This window comes from Ascaphus truei, chromosome 15 (genome assembly GCF_040206685.1).
Source record: "Ascaphus truei isolate aAscTru1 chromosome 15, aAscTru1.hap1, whole genome shotgun sequence".
NCBI lineage: Eukaryota > Metazoa > Chordata > Amphibia > Anura > Ascaphidae > Ascaphus > Ascaphus truei.
In genome coordinates this window covers 25,799,056-25,811,303 of record NC_134497.1, presented here as the reverse complement: position 1 = coordinate 25,811,303, position 12,248 = coordinate 25,799,056, and the positions used below count along the sequence as shown (strand labels likewise).

General features: G+C 46.1%; 1 protein-coding gene and 1 long non-coding RNA gene across 2 annotated transcripts in view; both read left to right on the top strand.

The window, feature by feature from the left end:
- Window positions 1-12,248, top strand: part of LOC142466719 (uncharacterized) — a 115,210-nt gene that overhangs the window by 3,551 nt on the left and 99,411 nt on the right. The window lies entirely within an intron of this gene.
- Window positions 1-12,248, top strand: part of LOC142466711 (uncharacterized) — a 97,036-nt gene that overhangs the window by 67,421 nt on the left and 17,367 nt on the right. The window lies entirely within an intron of this gene.

Here is a 12,248-nt window from a genome sequence, read left to right as displayed (position 1 = left end):
ACGGCAGAAATACCGCAAATATTTTATTACCTACTCCAGGCTGGCGTTAGCCCTGTCTTTCCTATGTATATAATGGCCAATATACTGCCTATTATATACATAGGCAAGATAAGCTAAACCAACAAGGAATAAATGATAAAATAATTGTTAAAATACATTACAGTTCATATTAACCCTTAGTAATCCACGGGTCAACAAGTCTTCGGTTTCCATGACTAGCTGACCACAAAGGGGATAATATAAACCTTACACTAACTACCCCCCTTTGCCACCTTAGTGGCTAGTAAAGCATGGCTAGTTCTTGGTTTGTCCCGAAGGCATAAGCAAAACACTAAAGCTCAGATACATCAAATTATGTTAAAGTGGAGTTAATATCGCACCCGGGTAAATAATAAACTAACGGGTGCTATTACCGCAATTTTAAGTTGCTATATATCAAGATTGTGGTAATAATTTACTGGGTGCGGTATTTGGGCCAATCTCGCGATATGGGAATTAACGCGACCGTTAATGTGTTACCGCATTGGGTTAATATTTCTATCATAGGCTTCTGTAATCTCTATTACAGAAAACTATTATCAAAATAACATTATTATTACCACAGGTTACCAAAGGGGTTAATACTTTATTTTTTTTCAAATTACCTGACCCAGTTCGTTGGCCCGATATTTGGTCCAATCTTGCAATATGGGAATTAATGCGACTGTTAATAATGTGTTACATATCGTATTGGGTTAATATTTCTATTATTACAAAAACCAATGATCAAAATAACATAAACCCGTTTCATGTCTGTGGCCACCAAGGTATACCAAAGGGGTTAATACTTTATTAAAAGAAAACATTACCTAACCCTGTTGACCCCGTTAGTTGCCAGTAAAGCATTGCCATTCCAGTCACTAAGGTCATTAAGGGGTTAACCCCTCTCACCACCACTTCCACCACCCCACGGGAAGACTAACCTCCCTCCCTGGGGTAACTACTGTCATCACCCACATCCCTTACCTCTGCCTCTCTTCTACACTAATGCCAAATATCATTATTAGACAAATGTGGTTTTAAATATTAACAAGAAATGTATACACGTTTAAAACAAAACAAAAAAGAACATTCAAAATACATTTAACACATAAAACCATTGATTATCTCTGTGGACAACTAGGCCCTCTCAATGGGGGGCCCAGATATCCACATTGCGATAAATAGTAACCCAGTAATAAATAAATAAATACATCAACAATATTAAAATACATTAATAACCCCCTCAGTGGTTAACCGCTAAGGTAATTAAGGGCATTGGTAGATGTACCATGTGATGAATGCCCTTTTTTAGGTGCTGGGATGTCACCTTAAAGGGAGGGATTCACATTCCATGATTTTGCATCGTTTTTGTGTTTGCATTGTCCCCACCACCATTATATATGCATATAGAGTCATGTGAAAAAGAAATTACACCCTCTTTGAATACCATGGTTTTACATATCTGAACATAATAACAATCATCTGTTCCTTAGCAGGTCTTAAAATTAGGTAAATACGACCTCAGATGAACAACAACACATAACATATTACACTGTCATGATATACAGGCGGTCCTCGGTTATCCGACGCAATGCGTTACTCAAAAAGGCGTCGGATAGCGAAGCGTCGTAAAGCTAAACCCGTTTTCCCATAGGAACACTGTTTAAATCAAACGTTCCGTTCCTGAAGGCATTTTTAATGCTAAAATACACAGAAAATGTTACTCAAGCAATAAGATATGCAGCACACACATAGATTATGATGGAAACATTATATTTATTGATTCCAGAACTGTAAAATAAAACTATAAAAATAAAACTATGCTGTATTCTGTACAGAAATGTACATGAGCAAAAAAACCCACATCAATTATTGGAGGAAGATGATTGGGGGGGGGGATGGGGGATCTTCAACAGACAACGGACTTTTTGGAGGTGATGTAGGTGGAGTTGAAGGTTTCGGCCTCTTGAAGAATCTCTTCATTGAAGTCTGGACAGATCCTTTCCTTTTCTGCGTGTAGATCTCTCTATAGCAGCTGATTTGGTTAGACACCCCACGACTGACTGTTGAACTCCGTTCAATGTTAGGGTCATTGTCCTCAAATATGGCCAGTGTGCTATCAATGTGCTTGAATGCCGCAGCCAACATTTTGCTTGACAATGATTTACGTGGCTGTGGCTGTGCCACATCAGCAGATTGGTGGGCCTCCTCTTCAGCAATTTTTTGCTCTTCTAATTGCATGAGGTCTTCATTGCTCAACTTGTTAGAATGTGAGGCGAGCAACTCCTCAATATCCTCGGTTTCCACCTCCAAGTTGAGATCTCTGGCCATTTGCACAACAGTTTCTGTAACCTCTGCAACAGTCTCTGTAAGGCCTTAGACATCAGACACAAAATCAGGGCACAAATTACGCCAAATTCCATTTCAATTGGATTGTTTCACCTCATTCCATGCCTCTCCGATGTTTCTCACTGCATGGAGAATGTTGTAACCCTTCCAAAATTCTTTTAAGGTTGGACCACCTTCCACATCGGTTGCTCTGATGGCTTGGGCAAATGTTCGCCTAAGATAGTAGGCCTTGAAGGAAGCGATAACCCCCTAGTCCATCGTCTGTATCAATGAGGTGGTGTTGGGGGGCATGAACACCACCATGACGTTTGGATGATGGTCATCCAGGTACACGGGATAGCCAGGAGCATTGTCCAGGAGCAGCAATGCTTTGAAATCGAGGTTCTGGTTCATGCAATATAATTGCACAGCTGGAATAAATTGATGCTGGAACCAGTCCTCAAAAAGGGCTCCCTGATACCCATGCCTTACGGTTGGACTTCCAAATCACTGGAAGTGTGCTCTTTGCATAACCCTTGAATGCCCTAGGGTTTTCTGCATGATAAACAAGCAAAGGTTTTAGCTTGAAATCACCTGCAGCATTTGATCCAAGCAGAAGAGTCAGCCTGTTCTTTGCAACTTTAAACCCGGGCATAGATTTTTCCTCTTTTGCAATGTAGCTTCTACTGGGCATTTTCTTTCAGTAGAGCCCAGTCTCATCAACATTGAACACTTGACGTGCGCAATAGCCACCGTCCTCTATAATTTTGGCCAATGTAACAGGGAAGGTTTTAGCTGCCTCCTTATCCGCACTAGCAGCTTCCCCGGTCACTTTAATGTTATGCAAGTTTGCCCTCTCTTTAAACCGCATAAACCAGCCCTTGCTTGCAGTGAACGTTTCCTCAGTGGTCCCTTCTCCATGCTGTTGCTTAATGTCCTCATACAGACTCAAAGCCTTGGCCTGAATTAAGGCTAAACTAATGGGCACATGACGCTGGGATTGATCTTCCAGCCATATGATGAGGAGTTTTTCTACCTCAGCAATATGCCCAACACGTTGCCTTATTGTTGTACCTTGCATAGGTGCTGAGCCCTTGATCTGTTCCAAGATTCTTGCCTTGTCTTTGATTATTGTCACAATAGTTGTGCGAGGTATATCCAAGGCATGTCCAATTTCTGTGTTCGTCTCTCCTTTCTCAGAGCGCTTTATTATGTTTTGCTTGGTCTCCAAAGTTATAGATTTTCTATTCCTTTTTGGAGTAACAGTACTTTGCTTTTTGCTTTGATCAGCCATGGTTTAGGGCCTAAAACACACCACCAAAGCTTCACACAGACTGTTCAGAATGATTTCCCTAGCCTGCAGCCGTCTGGTTGTTCATTTGTAGCAATTTTTTAAAGCGTCGTAAGAGCGTCGGATAAGCCGTTCGGGCTTCGTAAAACGGGCCATAGGGATGCATTGACAAGCGTCGGATAAGCCGTTCGTCGTAAAACGAAACGTCGTAAAACGAAACGTCGTAAAACGAAACGTCGTAAAACGAAACGTCGTAAAATGAGGGCCGCCTGTATTTAGCAAAAATAAAGCCAAAATGGAGAAGCCATGTGTGAAAAACTAAGTACACCTTATGATTCAATAGCTTGTACTGTAGAACCACCTTTAGTAGCAATAACTTGAAGTAATCGTTTTCTGTATGACTTTATCAGTCTCTCACATTGTTGTGGAGAAATTTTGGCCCAATCTTCTTTTCAACGTTGCTTCAGTTCATTGAGGTTTACAGGCATTTGTTTATGCGCAGCTCTCTTAAGGTCTCGCCACAGCATTTCAATCGGGTTGAGGTCTGGACTTTGACTGGGTGTAACGCTCGGCCTGCCCACAAGCCAGACGAGACCCCGGGACTGAGGTGGAATGGGTAAAACCACACACCTAGCAGCAAACGGGGGCACGGCCGGAGTGTGTTAGTAGCGTAGGTGGTCCGGGTAACAAGAATGTAAATGATACCGTACTTGACAGCTACGGTGTAGAAGGGTTAAGTTCATATGCCAAGGGTCGTGGGTTGGAGAGGGCAGCGTAATCGATTGTCCATAAGCCTGGGTCGTGGAGTGGAGAGAGCAGCGTAGTAGTTTGTCCGTGTGCCGTGTCCAAAGGTTGTAGAGGTCTGCAGCGTAGAAGTCCAAAGCAAGGTTCAAAGGGTTCCAGAGAGCGGCGTAGTAGAGCTCAAAGCAAGTGTCAAATCCAGGGAGGTCATCAAAGATTCCAAGGACAGGAGCAGCACTGAAAAGACAAGAGAGGCCAGGCAACAGCAGGTTGAGGTATACAAAATGGTAAAAAAAATATTCAGCTGGGGAGTGTAAGTTCCCAGACCAATAAACGTAGGGATAGTGGAGTGTGTAATAACATAAACACTTACACTGCCTTGTGTAAATGCTGTCACATCAAGGTTTCTTTTCTTCTGGATTTTCCTGGTGCGAAATTTCTTTTCTTCGGATCTTGATAATGATTTCTTCAGATGTCCTGCAAACTTCAAGTTAGACCTGTAAGTGTTTGTTATTACACACTCCACTCTCCCTACGTTTATTGGTCTGGGAACTTACACTCCCCAGCTGAATAATTTGTTACCATTTTGTATACCTCAACCTGTGCTCCCCCTTTTTCTCTTTTATTTCTATATTTCTAAGGATCCTGGATAGATCCTTTTGGGGTTTTTGAGTCACAGGAAGAGACTATGAAGCAGATGGGAACCTTGTAGGATTTATAAGGTTGTGAAGTTCTGAAAAGAAAGAGTAATTTCCCCTATACATCCCAGTTTGGGTAGCGCCCGGGTATCTCTCTTTGCAACAGCAGACAGCACCAAGGTACAGAAGCTATGCAGAGCAAAGAGGAAATGGAGAAGAGGGATTATATAGGGGGCTGGGACCAATCAGAGAAAGGGGAGTGACGGAGGAGCGGCCTGAAGAGGAATGTAATAGGAGAGCAGAGTGAGGAAGTTTGAAACCAATGGGAGTGAGGGGAGGAACAGAGGAGTGAGCAAAGGGAGTGGTCTGAGTAAGGGGAGGACGGACAAGGGAAGGGACAGAAAGGGAAGGAGGACCTGAGAGGCAAGGCAGATGGGGAAGGGGCGTGCCGGGCAAGTGCATGACGTCCGAGGAGAAGGAGCATGGGGATGGTGCACCGGAGGATCCAGGAGCAGAGAGAAGAAGGGGAGGAGCAGAGGGATGGACAGGGGAAGAGTCAGGCAAGGAGGGAGAAGCGGGGAGGCGGAGCCGACGGGACCCGAGCAGCGACACGCAAGGAGCGTGCGCCGCGTCAGCAGAGGCGGAGCCAGGCGCCCGGCGCCAACCAATGGCGGCTTGGGTTCGCACGCAGGGCTGACGCGCGTGGGCAGGAGGTGCAGGTAAAGCAGCCAGGAGCGGGGAATGCCGCCGGGGAGCCCGAATGGCCTGAGAAAAAGGTAAGGATGAGCTGGACACGGGTATACCCACAGCGCAGATCCTTACAGTACCCCCCCCTCGAGGGTCGAACTCCGGATGAACCAACCATGGTTTGAGGGGAAATTTTTGGTGGAAATGTCTGAGTAGGGAAGGAGCATGAATATCCGAATGTGAAACCCATGAACGATCCTGAGGTCCGTATCCCTTCCAGTCGACCAAAAATTGGAGTTTGCCCCTGGAGATGCGAGAATCAATGATAGATTGAATTTCAAAGTCCTGTTGTCCAGGTACAATGGGAGGGGGAGGTCGAAGGGAGGGGTGAGCGAACCGTTTGCCTTGAATAAAAGGTTTCAAAAGGGAAACGTGGAAGACGGGTGAAATCTTCATAGAGGGAGGCAGTTGGAGTTGATAGACCACAGGGTTATGGTGCAAGGAAAGTATGCGCAAAACCTTAAAAATACATTATTAAAAATAAAACAAATAAATATCACCAAGAGGAGATGCAGCTGGTGTGAGTGATTTCGCAATCACTCAAGGTAACGTCTGGGGGAGGACACAGAGCGCAATATTCCTCTCCAAGGTGGAACAATCACTTGGAATCTCAAATCGAAAAAGGCAGCATATGTAAAGAAAAAGAAAGAATAGTGCAACACAATTTAATTAATATAAAACACTCAAGCAAGGAGGCTCCAATACACTCACATGCTCTGTGACGTCAGACGCCGCTTGAATGCGGAAGAAGTGGACGTGCAGCAGCTGACTGGAGCTTACCTACTGCGTCTGAACCCAGAGTGGTTAAACTTTTTTATTTCCTGGAGCATGTGAGTGTATTGGAGCCTCCTTGCTCGAGAATTCTATATTAATTAAATTGTGTTGCACTATATTCTTTCTCTTTCTTTACATATGCTGCCTTTTTCGATTTGAGATTCCAAGTGATTGTTCCACCTTGGAGAGGAATATTGCGCTCTGTGTCCTCCCTCAGACCCCAGGGTTAATCTGTTTCAGAATAGAAAAAGGGCCCAGGAACCTGGGAGACAATTTAGGGGTTCAGGCCTTCAATTTGATATTTTTTGAAGAAAGACAGACCTTCTCTCCAGGGATGAACTTATGGCCCTCCTGACGGAGCCTATCTGTTTGTTTCTTCTGCCTTAACACGGATTTTTGAAGCACTGCTTGAATCCTTTTCCATGACTCCTGTAAGGAAGATACCCTCTCATCTGCTGCCGGAACTCCGGTCCTGGTAGGATGCATGGGAAGACAAGTAGGGTGAAATCCGCAGTTAATAAAAAAAACAGTGATTCTTGGGTAGACTCGTACTTAAGAGAGTTGATCGTGAATTCAGCCCAAGGGAGTAACTCAGCCCAATTATCCTGAGAGTCCGAAGAAAAACAACGTAAATACTGTTCCAGGGATTGGTTCATACGTTCGGTCTGCCCATTTGTTTGTGGGTGGTAGCCTGAAGAAAAAAGAAGGGTTATGCCCAACCTCTGGGAAAATGCACGCCAGAATTTAGACACAAATCGCGTACCCCGATCTGAAACAATGGACCACGGGACACCATGAATACGGAAGATTTCCTTTACAATAATGTCGACCAAAGTACTGGAATTGGGGAGACCCTTGAGGGGAAAAAAATGAGCTTGCTTAGAAAATCTGTCGACAATTACGAGAATGGTAGTCATGCCATTAGATGGGGGAAGATCCACGATGAAGTCCATAGAAATATGACTCCACGGACGATCCGGTACCGGGAGGGGTTGAAGAAGACCGGAAGGTTTTTGACGGACAGATTTATTTTGTGTAAAGACTGGGCTTGAAGAGGTGAAAGCTCTGATATCCTTCGACATGTTGGGCCACCAGAAGGTTCGTCGAATTAAATCATTGGTCTTCTTAAACCCGGGATGGCCAGCAGATCTGGAGGAATGGCTCCATTCCAAAATTTTGAGATGAAAACGTGGAGCCTCGTAAAGACGACCATCAGGAACTTCCAACCCTTCGGGAACCTGAGTCTGGGATTCCAGAATCTTGTCTAGAATGTCAAAAGAAGCAGCAGCAATAAACAACTGGGAGGGTAGAATATTCTCCGGGATATCTTGAGACTTCTCCTCAGTGATAAACTGGCGGGAAAGTGCATCCGCTTTGATATTCTTAGTCCCAGGAATATAAGAGATGGTGAAATTTAAACCTAGAAAAGAACAGGGCCCAACGAGCTTGACGAGGACCAAGGCGTCAAGCGCCTTCAATGTAGGATAGATTCTTGTGATCCGTCAGCATGGAAATGGGTTCTTTGGTTCCTTCCAGGAGATGTCTCCACTCTTGTAAAGCCATCTTGATGGCTAACAATTCCGTATTCCCCACGTCGTAATTTCTTTCGGCAGAAGAATTTTTTTTAGAAAAAAACCCACAGGGATGTAATTTGTCTTCGGGAGTAGTCCTTTGAGAGAGAACCGCACCAGCTCCTACGTCGGAGGCGTCAACTTCCAAAGTAAAGGGGAGGGTGGGGACGGGATGTCGCAGAATCGGAGCTGAGACAAAGGCGCTTTTAAGAGATTCAAAGGCCCGGGTGGCTTTCAATGGCCATGAGGATGGATCGGCCCCCTTTTTGGCAAGGGCCGTGATTGGTGCCACCAAAGTAGAAAAGCCAGCGATGAACTTCCTGTAATAGTTTGCGAAGCCGAGGAAACGCTGAATCGCTTTTAAGGAGTTAGGTTGTGGCCATTCGAGTACGGAATTGAGCTTCTCCGGATCCATGGTGAAGCCTAGATCCAAGACAATGTACCCCAGGAAGGTAGTAGAGGATTGATGAAAGACACACTTTTCCATCTTGGCATAGAGTGTGTTGGCCCATAAACGAGAGAGCACCATCTTGGTAGGAAGAATGTGTTCTTCGATGGTCTTAGAAAAAATGAGGATATCATCCAAGTAGATAATTACACAAGAAAAAAAGAGAACACAAGTGCGCACCAAGATATGAGAAATGAAGTGTATTACAAATAATAAAAGATAGTAACCACTTACATGAATAAAAACTTTAATAATCCCCGATCTCGATCATAACTTTCTTGGTAGGGCATCAAATAGGGTATGCAGGGGCAGTGTCAATCCTCAGAAATCAGTCCCGTGCGCTGGGGCTGTCTCTGTAGCGCTGTAACGCTGTCAGACCTCCACGAGTGTCAGCGTGGTGGATTGCACAGGAATGAAGCCCCCTGTAGCTGTCCTTAGGATGCCTGTCCGTTTCAGTTTGGTAATCGTGATCGGAATAAAAACCACTTGTGTGTAAACTGGCTATGACATAAATATAAGCCAGCAACACCATTCGCGACGCGTTTCGTATACGAAAGTATACTTCATCAGGCAATGAAAGGCGAACAAAGAAGTTATGATCGAGATCGGGGATTATTAAAGTTTTTATTCATGTAAGTGGTTACTATCTTTTATTATTTGTAATACACTTCATTTCTCATATCTTGGTGCGCACTTGTGTTTTTTTCTTGGATACTTGGCATCACCGTCGGAGTTCTCCGTTGGGATCCATCTTGGAGGTGGGGGAAGACACCTTGAACAACAGGAGAAGCAAAAGATCAGAGAGGAATTATCATTCCACATCCTTAAAGAGCAAGAGCGCGGACTGGACACTTTCTCACTCATAATTACACAAGAGTTCAATAGGTCACGAAAAACCTCGTTCATAAAGTCTTGGAAGACTGCAGGGGCATTGCACAACCCGAACGGCATCACCAGGTACTCATAATGACCACTGCTGGTGTTGAACGCGGTCTTCCATTCATCTCCACTGCGGATGCGAATCAGGTTGTATGCTCCTCGTAGGTCAAGTTTAGAGAAAATGGTCGCGCCTTGCAGTCTATCGAAGAGATCAGGAATAAGAGGCAAAGGATAATGATTTTTTATGGTAATTTTGTTCAAGCCACGGAAATCGATGCAGGGGCGAAGCGTCCCATCCTTCTTCTTTACAAAAAAGAATCCTGCTCCAGCGGGGGAACTAGATTTCCGAATGAAGCCCTTAGCAAGGTTTTCTGAGATATACTGGGACATGACCTCAGTCTCAGGCAAAGACAACGGATAAGACCTGGCTTTGGGTAATGGAGCACCCGAAATTAAGTCTTATCGGACAGTCGAAAGGGCGATGAGGGGGAAGCTCCTCGGATTTGGCCTTACTGAAGACATCCAGGAACTCCGAATAGATGTCCGGAAGGGAGACGTCTTGTGGGGACGTGGTCTCCAGGACGGCCAATACCGCTGCGCATGGAGCAGACATTCCTAATTGAGAGGATCTCCATAGAACAGGAACCTCGGCAGTCCAATTGATGATAGGATTGTGTAATCGCAGCCATGGCAAGCCCAGGATGATGTGAACCGAAGGAGAGTGAATGACATCAAAAGAGATAATTTCCGAATGTCCATCATCCATAGAGAGTTCAAGAGGAAGTGTCTCCAAGGTAATAAAGGCTGGCTGCAGGGGTCGACCATCAATCGCCTCTAATCCGACCGGAAAGGCCTTCTCCCGGAGAGGAATGTCATGCTGAGTAGCAAACGCCTGGTTTATGAAATTTCCTCTGGAACCGGAATCAAGGAAGGCCTTAGCAGGGGTCTGAATATTCACGTGCTTAAGGAGCACCGACAATAGGAGACGTTTAGGGAGATGCTGTGAGGGAAGAGAAAAAGCAAAGATGGTACCCAGTGAGACTCCCCCATACCTCACTGGGCGTTGGCATTTCCCAGCTTCGAAGGACAGCGTGGTAGGATATGCCCAGGAGAACCACAATAGAAGCACAGCCCCTCATTCCTCCGACGTCATCGCTCCGTAGAAGGGAGGTGAAGTGTGCCCAGTTGCATGGGTTCCGGGGCTTCCAGTGCGGGCAGTGCAGGAAGAGGAGATCTGGAATTAGAGGACAGAGAAGTAGCAGTACGAGAACGTTGGCGTTCAGCCCGCCTCTCCAGAAGTCTTTGATCCACCTGAACGCCGAGAGCGATCAGGGCCTCTAGGAAGGATGGCGTCTCACGATCCGCCAATTCGTCCTTTAGTGTCTCCAAAAGCCCTTGCCAGAAGGCGGCGGAGAGAGCCCCATTATTCCAGTCCGTCTCCGCTGCAATAGTCCGGAACTCCAGAGCGTAACGCGCCACTGATCTCCGACCCTGCGAAATATGGAACAAAGAAGATGCCGCCATATCACTGCGTCCAGGAGTGTCAAACACTAATCGGAATTCTCTTTTGAAATTAACATAATTGTAAGTGAGTTTGGGTTTCAGTTCCCAGATTGGTGAGGCCCAGGCTATGGCATCTCCGGTGAGGAGGGGGTACAAGTAGGCTACCTTAGTACGATCCGTGGGGAAGCGAGAAGGTGACAGCTCAAATTGTATTTCGCACTGGTTCAAAACGGATCTCCCGCGTATTTACTGGGGGTAGGAATCCGCAAGTCAGAGGGATCTGATCCTTCACAGGATATACTGGAGGATGACGTGGGGACACTACCCTGGGGAATATGAAGAGATAGGGTATTAACTTGCTGGTTAAGAGTGGAGACTTGGTTGTCCAAAAAATTTAAGTGTTTGGAAATGGTGGTTAAGGTATCTTCCACCTCAGGGGGGTCTGGGTCTGTTGGGCTCTGCATAATGTAATGCTCGGCCTGCCCACAAGCCAGATGAGACCCCGAGACTGAGGTGGAAAGGGTAAAACCACACACCTAGCAGCAAACAGGGGCACGGCCGGAGTGTGGTAGTAGCGTAGCTGGTCCGGGTAACAAGAATGTAAATGATACCGTATCGTATGGCAAGGGTCGTGGGTTGGAGAGGGCAGCGTAATCGATTGTCCGTAAGCCTGGGTCGTGGAGTGGAGAGAGCAGCGTTGTAGTTTGTCCGTGTGCCGTGTCCAAGGGTTGTAGAGGTCTGCAGCGTAGAAGCCCAAAGCAAGGTTCCACGGGTTCCAGAGAGCAGCGTAGTAGAGTTCAAAGCAAGGGTCAAATCCAGGGAGGTCAGCAAAGATTCCAGGGACAGGAGCAGCACTGAAAAGACAAGAGAGGCCAGGCAACAGCAGACAGCACCAAGGTACAGAAGCTACTGTATGCAGAGCAAAGAGGAAATGGAGAAGAGGGATTATATAGGGGGCTGGGACCAATCAGAGAAAGGGGAGTGACGGAGGAGCGGCCTGAAGAGGAACGTAATAGGAGAGCAGAGTGAGGAAGTTTGAAACCAATGGGAGTGAGGGGTGGAACAGAGGAGTGAGCAAGATAAGGCCCAGATAGAGGAGAGTTGCAAGAGGCAAAGGGAGTGGTCAGAGTAAGGGGAGGGATGGACAAGGGAAGGGACAGAAAGGGAAGGAGGACCTGAAAGGCAAAGCAGATGGGGAAGGGGCGTGCCGGGCAAGTGCGTGATGTCCGAGAAGGCGGAGCATGGGGAAGGTGCACTGGAGGATCCAGGAGCAGAGAGAAGAAGGGGAGGAGCAGAGGGACGAAAAG